At 39.3% G+C, this 14,055-nt stretch overlaps 1 protein-coding gene and 1 long non-coding RNA gene across 3 annotated transcripts in view; one reads left to right on the top strand and one right to left on the bottom strand.

Annotated features, from left to right (window-relative positions):
- Nucleotides 1-3,719, top strand: part of LOC124308093 (uncharacterized) — a 181,355-nt gene extending 177,636 nt beyond the window's left edge. The window contains exon 3 of the long non-coding RNA XR_006908917.1: nt 3,411-3,719. This is a non-coding gene — a long non-coding RNA (uncharacterized LOC124308093). The remainder of the gene's footprint in view (nt 1-3,410) is intronic.
- LOC124308085 (leishmanolysin-like peptidase) overlaps nt 1-14,055 on the bottom strand; it is a 213,388-nt gene that overhangs the window by 185,966 nt on the left and 13,367 nt on the right. The window lies entirely within an intron of this gene.

The following is a 14,055-nucleotide window of genomic DNA, read 5'->3' as shown; positions in this document are numbered from 1 at the left end:
ATACGCCAAGACTGGTAGAACGAGAGAGTCACGAACTCCTTGGGTATACATATAGTAGCGTAGTACAGTATACCTTGCCTACCTTGAAGCGAATAACCGCGGGGTTGTAATCCGCTTCATCAGTTCGAAGTGCATAAGATTATGCTAAAACAGGGTAGCTAAGCTCCTCGTGCACTGAATAAACGATGTCCTGGATCCTATACGCGATATCGGTATGATACCTAGGATAGAAAGTACGTATGAGACTTACGTAGGTCTACGTATAGGATCGCTTCTTCTCCCTACATACCATATATACATACATATATATATAGCTGAATCATAACGCAGTTTACGATCTCCGATATGCGATATTCTCCTCCTCCCTGCCTCTTGATCCTCGGCTACCATTCGACCCTTTCTATATACCACCGTCCTAAGCTCCCGGAAAACGTGGGGTTGGAAAGTATGGGGTAATGGGGTATGTGGGTGTGTGTGTGTGCTTGCGAGTGAGCGCGTACCTACGCGAAGAGGGAATCAAGGGCGGGATACACCGACAGTGAAGCGGTGGAACGGTCAAGCTAATTAATTAAGGTCTTGGGTATAAAATCACACCACCGTCCCCTCGTGATCAGGGTTGCGCGGCGTTACATCCCTAACCCGAATAAAGAGAGGGAAAAAAAAAAATAAAAAATAAAAAAACTTTCGATAATATTCCAGGATGAAAAAAATAATATCAGTGAAATTACGCGGGTTGTTATCGTACGTCACATTTGTAAAGTAAAACTTGGAATTAGAGAAAAGTTCAGTTTTTTTAATATTATTCACCCATACTTTTAAACTCCTGTAGTTTTATATATATTAAGCTCGCAGCGTATGTAATAACTTATTCTATACCCATAACGATGACTTACGCGTGCGTCACGTATGTTACACAAAGCGCCATACGCGGTGTTTCTTTGCAGCAAGAGTAGAATCCTATAACATTGCTGCGAGGAGAAAGTAGTGTCTTTTGAATAGTTTATACAGCAGCAGCAGTAGCTGTAGCGTGTTGTACACCTTGTACTCATACATAACAGCAGTGAGAAGGTGTGAGCCAACCTGGACGCAGCTTCGAGGGTGAAAAAAAAACAGACTAATCAACAGTACGACCATTAAACTGCGAGAGTTGGTAGCGAGTGAGATGGATGGTAATTCAGGCGGATGAATTGACGCGGCATGGTTCGAGGAATAAATGATTGTCAGAGGAGCTTGCGCTGCCGCAGAGGTGTATAATCAAATGAGGCAACGAATGAGCGAGCGAACGAACGAACGAATGAATGATGAATGAACGAATGAACGAATGAATGTTGAATAAATAGGCGAATACCTACGCGGACGGCATGAGAAGTCAGGGACGAGGAGTAAATGGGTGTAAATCTGTACGCCTAACACATTACATCTCCGTATCGTTACGCTTCCGGAAACGCCTTTTCAGGCAAACATCCTTCTTGCATAAATCAAGAAAATAAACGACGACCACGACGATGAGAGTGGGTACATTTACCTTGCCGTAATACCTCTACATGCAAGCGGACACAAATATGCAACGTAACGTACATCGTTTTGCTCTGATACGAATTACCCAACTACCCGCTGATGTTTTTCACGCTCCTCTTTACTCGCCGAGGGTGAAATGTATCATCTCAATACAGCGATATGTTAAAAATAAACGTTTATCGTGATAATGATTATGTGAATATATGTATGATGCAGCGTTATGAATATTGGAAAATTAAAAGAACCAGTCACCTATCGCGATAACGTTACAGTCGACTCTCTCTCTCAATAGGGCCGGTCATGGGAGTGTAGGGGAGGATATTTCTAAGAATTAGCACACCCCCACCAACGAGCTTGACGTGTATTTATCGCGTTTATTTCCAACATTTCACTTTTGTTACCGGCCCGATTTCGAGAGTATTTGACAAAGTCGCTACTGAGCTATCTTGAGGGAATGCGGCCCTATCGAGAGAGTCGACTGTATACCGTGGTTGGTCAAAAAATAAATGACCATTTTCATTATCATATTTGCTGTAAACGAAAAACTTGTGTTTCAAAATTCGACGAATACTGCACACGTCTGCTCGTGATGAAAAAGCATAGGGAGGGCAAAAAAAAAAAAAAAATGAGGGTTGAAAAGCAAACGAAGAACTGGAATAACAGAGAGACACAAAAAACTAACATGCCGAATCCGAACCCGGTATCAGAATTGCTCCGTCGCTAGCAAATTTTTACTCGAATATGGGGTATTCCTATACTCCTGAAGCAAGCAAAAAATTGATGCGATTAGAAAACCGCATGCAACATGTGAGGGTACAATAAGGGGAAGGTGCGGGCAAAGCAGACGCGTAAGCGAACGTGAAAATACGGCTAGTTTTTCGAAAAGATTAGATCGTGGATGGACCAGGGGGCGAGAAGCTGAGTGGAATTGAATGGTTCCACGTCTGGGTAAAAATCCGAATTTATAGCCGAGCCGTGATCGCGGCGAATCGCCGCTGCCCCGAGAAATCCTTGGAATTTCAAGACGAATGGCCGCCTGCCCGCCACGAGTTTTCTGTCCCTTTGCCCTTTTCTTTCCACTTAGCCCTTGCGCCGTCTGACTTATTCGCCTCCTCTCATCCCCCGTGAAAATCGACGACGTTTCGTGCGAAGCGTGCTCGACGTTGTTATTATTACGTAACGATTATTTACATGTACGTACTTGTGAAAAATTATTCGACGACATGAAATCACGGAAGGTTGTTCATTTTTTTTTTTTTTTCCAGTGACAAATAGCTGTGATCGACTTTGCTTGCCCGTTGCTTAATTAATTTCATTTTTATTTCTTTCGCGGCTTGAACTAAATTCGAAGCAGAAAATAACTGGCCAAATACATTTTTTTTCAATAATTATAATGTACAAGAGGAATAAATGTTGAAAAGTTGATCAAAATCTCGTGAGAAAATCTGGAAACTGATGCGCCTGCACTTTGCCTTTGTCACAAGTTTATCAAGTCACGCATCACGCGTCGTACAAATTGTAGGAAAAAAAATTATCTGCGGAGAGAAACAAAAACCTTGATGATAAGGAAGCGTGAACAAATAAATCGAAAACCGATAGAACTAAATTCAGGATGTCTACTGCAATGAAGAATTTAGATTCCAAGACCATTCCAGGATTTTCTGGGACAATTAATTAAAGAATTCCAGGATCTTGATAATATACTAAATGAATTTCGAACTAATTTATAATCCGTCGTCTGCTTAGATTTGACTCATTCAAGGCATCGTATAACAAGTAAAATATGGCAATTTTCAAAAAACAAAAAAAAATGTATCGTGTCAACATTTCCAGGATAAATCGAAGTATTCCAGTAATTTTCCAAAACTTAAAGATCAACTTTTGTGCTCCAGGATAATTCCAGGATCTAAGGACATTTGAGGGAGCAGCCCGAGTCGACCTTATAAATTTTGTCACTATTCAAATTATGTCCAAGCAGCTTTTTGCATCGAGATTATAAATAAAAATTACCTCGACATTGTAACAATGTATGTAAAATACAAACAGAGAGAATACGATGCAAAATCCGCGGAAACCGCTATATGGAATAATGTGTAGACACACATTGTATTTATACGACACAGAGTTTCCCGACGTCAGATTGTGTGCTGAGGGAAAAGATTTTCATTACAGATAGTCTCACCGCGTACACCGAACACCATTTTCACCCTGTTTGCATTTCCGTTTTGCCTTTTTGGTTTTGCTTCAGCGTGTATTACGTGTGTAATATGTATACATATAGAGTGTATGGTGCTTGCGAAGAAACCATTCGCATTATTCACCTACATTTCATTACGCGACTGATCCCATGCAAAAACCGGAAGTCATAGCTGTGCGGATATTGTTTCAAAATTTTTTATCGAGATTTTATTTGAACTTTTAATACTTGTTATACCGTGAGTGGTAAATTTCTTCTTCAATTTTCCAAAGAGAAATTATGTCGATTAAGAATAGCAATCATATTATAGGAATAAATATGGCTCACCGCTAGCCGGTTTGAGAAATCAGACAAACTTTCGACATTGCGCGTCGTTCCCTTTTGTCGTATCTATGAAACACACGATGACTGAATTCGGATGATTCTTACCTGAAATCAGAAGAAAAAAGAACAAACTTTTAATCGTGAGAAATAAGAATATGCACGATGGATTCGATCAATAATTTATGGACTCGATGGAAAAGGAAGAAAAGAAAAAACAATTTCACGGATGTACAATTAAGTATGAAAAAATGTTCACAAATACATTCGCATTATCCAAATAATGAGAAGACTCTTTGCCAGACATAGTCAGAGTTGTGAAAATATTCGATTAAATCTGTTGGAGCTTGAACCATGAAATATTGAATCGGACGTATGAATTAAATTATTGGAAAAGAATCCGGGGGGAATGGGAAAATAACGATAATTGATTGGTTTACATACGTGATAGAAAATGATATGGTATTTTACGATATCGCGTTACAGAAATTTAATACGGTATAACACAGCGTAGGTGGAAACTGCGCGACGCGAAGCGTTAACAATTTCAACGATTGGTTCATCCATTTCGAACAACTATATCGTTACACTATACATTATTGGTTCCGCAACTGGTGCTGCAGCAGCGGGTGCAGCTATTAGGGTAATCGGTATTAAATATACCTGCCTGCTAATGAACGAGGGGTGAGAGAGTAACAGACGTGGGAATGTATTGCTACATATAGAAGGTGAAAACCGCAGCAGCGGTGAGCGCCACTTTTCATTACCAAAAGTTGTTTTTTCTTCCGTTGTTTTTCCAATTTTTCATTTTCTTTTTAACCTATTGTTGCTAGATGAAGAAAAAAATAAGATAGAAACCACCCTTATCAGTAGCATTATAAACCATCGAATTCGACGACAGGCATGTGACAGTTGAAACGGAAAACGAAAGAAATGTGTAAGTCATCGATAGTTTTTTACTTCCCACTGATCGATCTTATTTTCATGATCGAAATCAGACGAATTCATGTCAAATTTCATGACGGGGTTAATAAAACTAAGGGTTTTTGAAATTTATAATCCTAATAAAAAAACAAATAAAAACGATATGGAAACGAGAATAAAAGTGGCAGGAGGTAAAAAATCGTCAGAATCGATCGAACGAAACACCCTGAATTCACCGCAACGGCGCAGACTGAACAATCAAAATTCTACAGGGTCATTTCTACATGAGATATATATGCATATGTTCGGACATTTATCGATGTTCATTGGCGCAATTATCCCTTTCAAATTGAGAGGCACTCACTCGCACGTTATGCATTATGAGGCATATACACCGTTTGCTCGACAAACACACACACATAGGCAGGAGCGCCATAAATCGCAAGGTTTATTTTTTATTTGTTTATTTTTATCTGTCTTCGGAAAAGTTTGGAGAGAACAAAAAAAAAAGAAAAGTAATGAAAATATCGATCCTACAGTAATTTATTAGTTTCGAATGAGTTGTACGAGTTATAGGAATACGCAATTAAATCGTAATTTTCGTAGAACTGACTGGGTTTGAAGAACAAAGGAGGACAAAGTAAAAGTTTTTATATTCTGTACGTCATGCATATACGATGCTTATGATATTGCCGAGTCTGCGTATCAACTACGGCTTTGCGGTTGAACGAATGATGGCCTGAGTGCAATTTGATTTTTAAATTATTCATTCCGGGTGCTGGTAGCATTGACCCGTTACGTAAGATTATAAAAATCACGATTGTCTTTTTTTCTTTATTTGTTTTTTTGTTTTGTTTTCGAAAATACAACAACCTATCATGTCGAATCGCAGAAATATGTACGCGGTGACTTCAGCGAGCTATATAAGACCATCGAAAGAACGAAATCGTGTAAGAAACTGACGATAAATTTAACCATGGGCTAGACATTCAAGGCGAGGCTTAATCGACACGTTTAAGCATTCCAAAGACCGCGCAAAAGGCGTGTGATAAATTAATATAAGCATGAACTATGACCTTGCAAATACACGTTGTACATGTGCAAAACAATTATAGACACGGATAACGTGTACCTGATTCCTGCGTCAATGTAACGATATACAACAACACTGGCAAATAATGTAAAACTATGTCTTATTTCAATGGACAGCATGGATGAATAAATTTTGAATCGGAATGCTATCGACAACTGCTACTGTTCTACTACATGTTTTTATAAATTATGTATCCGATCACTGCTACGGATGTTCGTCGCCTAGATTTACGCATATACTAGACGAGATATCTGAAATTTTTTTATCAGAAACCGCAAGACCGTGATCGAGGGAAGAAATATTTTTCAATGCAGAATTCTGAAGCAACGATTCCAAATGAGATTCATGGACCGAACCGAAGGGCAACAGACAAAACTTCGTCGCGTCACCGCGCTTATTCGCTTCCCTCTCGTTCCAGCGAACTTTTATACAGTGTTTGAAAATTGGACGGTACGAGAACTCGTGCGTGACTGATTGTAAAAAAGGTCCAAGCCCCATTGCATGCTCCATTATCATCGCGGTACAATTATTAGAGGTATAGACATAGCATCGAGTTGTAACCGCAATATCACTTCTTGTACATTTGACTACACGCGAATAAATAAGTTTGTTGTTTGATTCATTTTTAATAGAGTATTCGGTACATACGCAATAAGCAAAAAGAAAAAAAAGAAATCGGAGCGAAAACAGGATGAAAAAAAAATTTTGCAGAAATAGTGCAACTGATCTTGAAAAAATGAAACAAGATCCCGTGTTAAGATTCTCCAAAATTTCAGCCAAGACAAGTGCAGATAGATATTCAGAACAAATGTTTCTCCGCAGTTTAACATCACGTTGAAGTTAGTGACGTTATTGCAACGGTTCATGCTTAGGAAAAACGGTAATTTCGCAATATCGGAATTGTTTGAAATTCAGTAGGCTTTGATTAAACAAAACATACTCGTATTTTTAAATCTTACTTCCTTTAAAGTCAATACAAAAGTAAGAATACAGTGATTTTTCCACGATGTTTCCTCACGATAACGTTACCAACTTCAATCTGGTAGTTTAACCCTCGCGATCTTTCGTGCAGCGCCTGGATGTTATTTTTCTTTTTAGTTTCTTCCTCCTATTTTTCTATTTTTGTCAAAAAAAAAAAAAAGAAAAAACAAAGCCCTAATTCGTTTCTCCGATAAAACCGCGGGTGTCAAGACGCGAGAGCGTCGCGTCTGGTTCTCGGACGCTTCTGTCAACGCCAGAAAAAAAAGCAGCAGCAGCAGCGACATCAGGGGTGGTTGTAACGGGGTCGAGACGGTTTCCCATCCCTCCCCCCCATCATCCGTCCATCGTCGCCGAGTGGAATTTCAAGTTTTTACGCGGAACTCGTCAAGTGCCAAGAAACCGCGACCCGAGGCCCGGTCGAGCGAAAGAGAGAGGGATCCCATCACCGCTCCTCTCCTCTCCTCTCCTCTCCTTTCCTCTCATCGTCAGGATATTGTCGTCAAGAAGAACCGCGCCTCTGTTGCACAAGCGACTTGCAGCTTGCGACAAGCCAGGAGCTCGGCGACCATCGATCATCGCTAAATGCGGTCTGCTTGCTCCCCTGCATCCTTCATTCCTCTCCCACACCACAATTTCTGCATCAGGGTTCACTCGTCCTTGTATTTTCTCTCTTCTCGGAGACTGACAAATTTCGGTAAAAAGAACGATAACGAACAAATGTCTCTCTGACAACGATTACAAAGATAAAAATTTTTTTACTTCGAATTGCTTGGTTCGAAAACACGTATATCATCCTGACCTAATTTCCGACAAAGAAGGATGACGGAAACAAACCGGTGCATCACTAATTGTCGGCGTAGTTTCGCCGAACCACGAATCGAGTGCCAAATGAGAGGAAGAAACGAGATCTAGAAAAAACCGAGAGATAAAAAGTAAACCAGTCGTTTCTTTGCACGTTACACACTGCACATGTCGGTGATATAAAAATCGGATGCTATAATGAATAATAATAATAAATTGACGAACGGTTGCGCGATAAAAATTCGACGATTATACGCGAACACCACCCGGCACACAATGCGATGATGGAGGGTTTGATTTCGCCGAGATAAATAAATAACGAGGATAGGTTATACCTGGTGCAAAGTATAATGATGATGACAGTAGGTCGTAACAGTGGAGGGTTATTAAAGTCATTCAGGAAAGTCGTAAAATAAGTTCCACGAAGTATATTATACACAGGATGTAACACACAGCCCCATATTTGAAAGCGTGCACACCCCTGCATAATGTGTATGTGTTTATGTATGTATGTATGTATGTATGTATGTACCTAGTTTGGTAAACCTAAGTGCAGACTTAAGCTGCCTGCGGTGGGAATAAACGGGAGAATAAATAAATAAATTAGGCACTTTTTGCCCGAAGAGAAAGACAGAAAGAGAGAAAGTGAGAGAGGGAGGAAGAGAGAGAGAGGGGGGGGGGAGGGGATACGTATACTTGATCTTACTACGTATTATACCATTACGTGGCGTTACGGCGATGTCGTCTTTTATAATGTTATACTTGTTTTTTTATGCATGCATGCATGCATTTTGCATTATATGTATCCATATAATACCGTGCTCCCAACGATAAGGTTCAGTCGCGTGCCTTGTGGGGGGTTGTAACTTACACCAGACGCGTTACAGTTGCAACGACATCGTACAATCTGATCGCATCGTGCCTTTTCAAGGATCTGCGAATAAGCTTTGCTTAAACTTGCAAACGTGCGGGATACTTTGTAATTTATTACACCCTCGACACGACTGTTCGATTTCAGTCTTTACCGTATCAAGTTAATGTGAAAATCGACAAAATTAAACGGAGGGATTTCAATCAGTCGGTACAAGGAAACAATGAGAAAAAAAACGAGAGAATGAATGCGAAAAAAAACGTATTTTGGATTTGTATTTTGGAAGATACTGGCCACTTCCTAAAATATATCTTGCACAAGCTCTTGAAGATGTTGCAAATGTACAGTCCAGTCAAAGAGCTGTAAGGTCAGAAATGTCATACAACGAAGAATCGAATGTACAACTAAAGTTCACTGACTTCAATTTAGTTGGGACAATATTTCCTTGAGATAGAAAATTATTTATGACTATGAAGAGATCCCAGGATCAAATCATTTCTACAGTGAAAAAATCGCGTCGTTCGAACGATTTTATCGAACTAAGGCTGATTTTGATCGTAAATGAATTCGTTAGAAGTCAATGAATTCATATTTTCTGTTCCGAGTTCTCAGTTGATCCGAAAATAACACAATTAATGAAATCATTATAAGAGGTGAACCAATTCCTCAATAAAAAATATTCCATCATCATCCAGAATCTGATTTTATAGATTTGTAAAGAATTCATTTACGAACAAAATAAGCCATTTTTCATTACAGTCGGTCAGACGACGCAATTTTTTCATTGTAGAAATAATTTGATGATACGATCTATAAAATACTCCATATTTGTGCTATTGTAGTTACAATTCACATTGTCTTCTTTTTTTCGGTGTCAAGGGACTATTGTTTCAACTAAATTTAACTCGGCTAACTTCAGTTGCACTTTCAAACTTTCCTCAAATCATATTTCTGTCTCTAAAGCCTTTTGGCCGGACTGTACCTTTGATACATCCTTAATTACGGTACTCTGAAGGCAGAAACAGTTTCAGCCCTTTCTACCCTTCTTCTTCTTCTTTGTAATTGGCCGAGTGAAGTTGTTACGTCGTTAGCGCAAGATTTTCTTTTCGAAATTTTACGAGGTAGAATTAACGGTTCAAACAAACGAAACTAAACTAAGCTAAACTAAGCTAAACTAGACTAAACTCTAAAGTTTCGCGGATAAGCCAACCAGCGGACCCTGAATAACACGTGGCTTGATTTTATCGGTGAGAAAGCGGGAACTGTTATCAAAATTGCCCTGCTGCTGAGGGAGAAGACTTGCACAAGTAATGAGATGAAAACTTTCCCGAATATTTATTGTTTAGGACCAACATTGTTCCAAGGACCTTTATTACCGCGAGAAATGGAAAGAAATAAAAAGCTGTTAAGGTAAGAAGAAGGTTAGAAGCTGAAAAAAAGCACGGCAAAGATACATACAATTTAAGACTTACGGTGTTTTATACGTGGGAACGTGCGGAGAAAACTCGTAACAACACCTTCGCTATTTACTGTACAAAAGTATGATTAATTACGCAAATTCATTACAAAGATACTCGCGGTATAATTGCGAAAGAATTCATAATAGCTCCGAGACTGCGAAATATGAAGAGGGATGCGAGGGTTTGTTAAAACGGAGTATAGAAATTTTCATTGGTAATATTTCTTTCACGACACGTATGCGATAGAGTAAAAATCTCCCTTTCGCAATATCCGCAAAATACAGCCAAAAATCCTACGAACACGTCGTAGGTGGTACAAGGGATTTATGAAACCTCGTACAATTACAACATTAAGCGATAAAGTTGAAGAGAAGAGAGTAGAAAAGAAAAAGAGATAAAAAAGACAATTTTTACCACGCGGAATGATAATCAGTCGGCGCTTTGTAATAATCCGGTTGCGGTCCACGCAGACAGCAACAGCTACCATTTTTGCCGTTCTAATCAGGGATTTACCTCAGCAGATAAACAAGCAGTCCGATATAATGATATAACCAGGGGCGTGATTCCGAGAATTTGAAAAGCTCCGAGATAACCTCTGCTTTGCACTAATTGGCATTAAAAGGTTTGAAATAAATGTACGTATACATATTCAGCTGAAACGTGATTTTTCCAGTATAATTCGACCTCTCCGAACGCCGAGCATGAAAAAATAAAAAATCACTACGGTTGCCCCATTTATATCCGGCGCGTGTGCTTTGAATAATGCTTCTAATCTCTTCGCTATAAAACGTTTGAAACATTTTGCCACCGTTTCGATCCTCCTCCTTAGATCCTTGATCGATTCTGTTCGAAATGATTTTTTCACAACTCGATATTATAATATAACACGATGTACTACAAGCATAAATAATCGGCCGATTACATGTCTCCTCGTAAAAAAAAACAAAAAATTCCATCCACCTCAAAAGCCTCGATGTAAGTATGGAACCTATGCAGTAGATTTTATACGTTAGGCGCGTTATCGATCAAAGAGAAATTGCCCACTTCCTCTTACGTTATGCGATGAAGGAGTAGCAAGAGTGGCGGGAGGAGGAGGAGGGGGAGGACGGCCGAGGAACCCCCATGAATAAAACACGTAGAAATGAATGGGTCGATGGCGAATGGTCACTTTCTATCGAGATTCCACTATGAGTACAAACGTTTCGCATACTCTCTCTCTCTCTCTCTCGCTCCCTATCTATCTCCCTCTTTCTTTTTCTTCCTTGTCTCCTTTTTTCTCCCCCACTTACATTTTTACCGCAATTGATCAGAACCCGACCTTATAATAAAAGTTATGGAAACGATCGCATACCATTTTCATCGCCATCGACCTTCCAATATTATTATACCTTGCATCCGTCTCTGCTATATGCAAAATTGACCACAAGTATGTAAGTAACAAAGATACGTATGTATATTGTATATTGTATATACATTAGAATCTATCAATTCGGTTTATGCATATAAGCCTTGACCGATTTTTGTTAATTTTTTTCATTTAGTTGCGTATCTGAATCTCTATCTCTATCTTTCTCTCTCTCTCTCTCTCTCGCTCTCTTTCACCAATTTTTAAGATAGCCTTAGAGAAACGAGCTGCAGGCGTCATATTATCACCTATATTATACATACGAAATGGGCGATATACATAATAATATACGAACCAACGGAGAGATTAACAAACACACGTAACGATAATTATTTTGCGTCATAATTATACGCCGGTATCGTAATTAATGTAACGAAAGAGAATTAGAAAATATTTAAACGAGTCTCGTTAAACTATTCGGTCTCTTTATTTCCGCAACACACGCCATATTTTTTTTGTTTGTTGTTTTTTTAACACCTAGCGCATGGAGACGCCTGAGTGCAGACGGTTTACAGCGCTAACAATATATTTACTCGGGTGTTTAGATTTAATTACGCAGGTTAAAATGAGTCGTTGAACCTTATTTCAGAGGCTCGTTCGCTCTCTCTCTTTCTTTCTTTCTTTCCTTCCTACTGGCTCGCTTGTTCCCAGACGTTTACACAATACATAAAATCACTTCGATACATCCATAAGCTGCAATGATTTTACTCAAGATGATGCAGGCAATGAAACACTGTAATTAGAAACCGAAGTTTACGATGTCGATTTCTCACTCAAAAGTGAAATATTTGACGATACCAAAATGACGAAGAAAAAAATTTTCGAATTGTCTTCAGAATAATAAATGAATAATCGCAGAGTGAAATTGAACGAATTTACTAGATTACATACGAAATATGTTCAAGCGATTTAAAAACGGAAAATCAAGTAACCATCAATAAGCTCGCTTCCACATAATTTCAGCATCTTGATCTTTTTCCTGTGCATCCAGGTCAAAATTTTCGTAGCTTGAGATGGAACTTGCCATTAGTAACGATCGCAATAATTAACTCTCGCATATTTTCGTAAGTCTAATCATTTATAAACGTTTTCCATTTCTTCTCCGATCACGCACGTTCTATTCTACCCGCTACAGCATTCAATTTACAATCTTTTCCGCGTTCCTTTCCTTTCTTCCTGTGCGTTTTCGCTGACGAATCGCGAGTCGAAACGCAAGCCAGTGAGTTTCCACAGTACCAACGTATAAATACATCGGTAAGCCCGATAAGTAGGGAAATAATCAAAATTCTCGTCACGCGCGGGCGAAAAGGCTCTCGTTCGGCCACCGCAACAACATGATAACGCACAAGAGGACACATCCTTATCCCTCTTTCTTTCTTTCCTTCTTTCTTCCCTCCCCGTCATATATGGGTATGTCCTCGTAACATAGTAGAAAACGGAAAACGTGCAATATGAACTGAGACCTTCTATAACGCGACCTTCTTTTATCCTACCGCCTCGTCCCATTCTTCCTCCGAATAATGGAAAAAAAGATAAAGGTAGAAAAATAAGAAGATGAAATTCGGACCCGACTCAAACGGGAATTACGCCTCGTTGGTGACGTGTTAATATCCGTTCTCCAGCTGCTTCGTTTTGCCCCACGTGACAATTCGACCGCCTCAATCAGGCACGCGACGCGTTTATATGCTATACATACATACATACATACATACATATATATATACATATAAATATACATATACATATGTATATATATACACAGATATCTGCCAGGTTGGTTACAGGTGCATATCGATAATCCGATTATACATATGCGAACCTTGACCGCCATTCTCGTGCCGTCGCGGAGGCAGAGGTTATAATACGTATATGTATACGTACACCGTTGCGGGCGTGATCAAACGGCCGGCCAAAAACGCGGTCGAATAACTTTCGAATGACATTTCCTTGCGGAAGTATTACACAAGGTGAAGCGACTGTCGCGACGAGTGTATGGGAGAAAAAACCGGATACCTGCTGCGTTCTTCACTTGTCACCGTACAGCGTTGAAATGATTCAGTCCGCAGGATGAAAAAAAGCGTTAGAAGCCAACAAGATTCGGCTATACGGTATAACTGGACAAAACATTTTTTGTTTTCTCACTCTACAAAGTTTTCTAAATTCGTTTACCCTGCAATCGCGAGCACAAAGCACTCTCGAAATCTACCAAAATTATACGTGTAATACGTAGGTAAATAAAATATATACGATTCATTCCATATCACTAATATTATATATACTGAAACTATAAATCGTCGTGTATCGATGTAGGGTCTTGAAATTTTTAGATTAGAAAAGTAGATTGCAGAATCACATTATTTTCATGATTCCGTGATCTATTTAGATTGGGCGGGGGCGAGGAAAAAAAAAAGCAAAAGCCTTCGATTCCGACGTGACAAAAATAGTGGGTGAAAAAATCTGAAAAAAAATGTCGAGATCCTTTCG

Source organism: Neodiprion virginianus, chromosome 6, assembly GCF_021901495.1.
Source record: "Neodiprion virginianus isolate iyNeoVirg1 chromosome 6, iyNeoVirg1.1, whole genome shotgun sequence".
NCBI lineage: Eukaryota > Metazoa > Arthropoda > Insecta > Hymenoptera > Diprionidae > Neodiprion > Neodiprion virginianus.
This window is presented reverse-complemented; position numbering and strand designations above follow the sequence as displayed.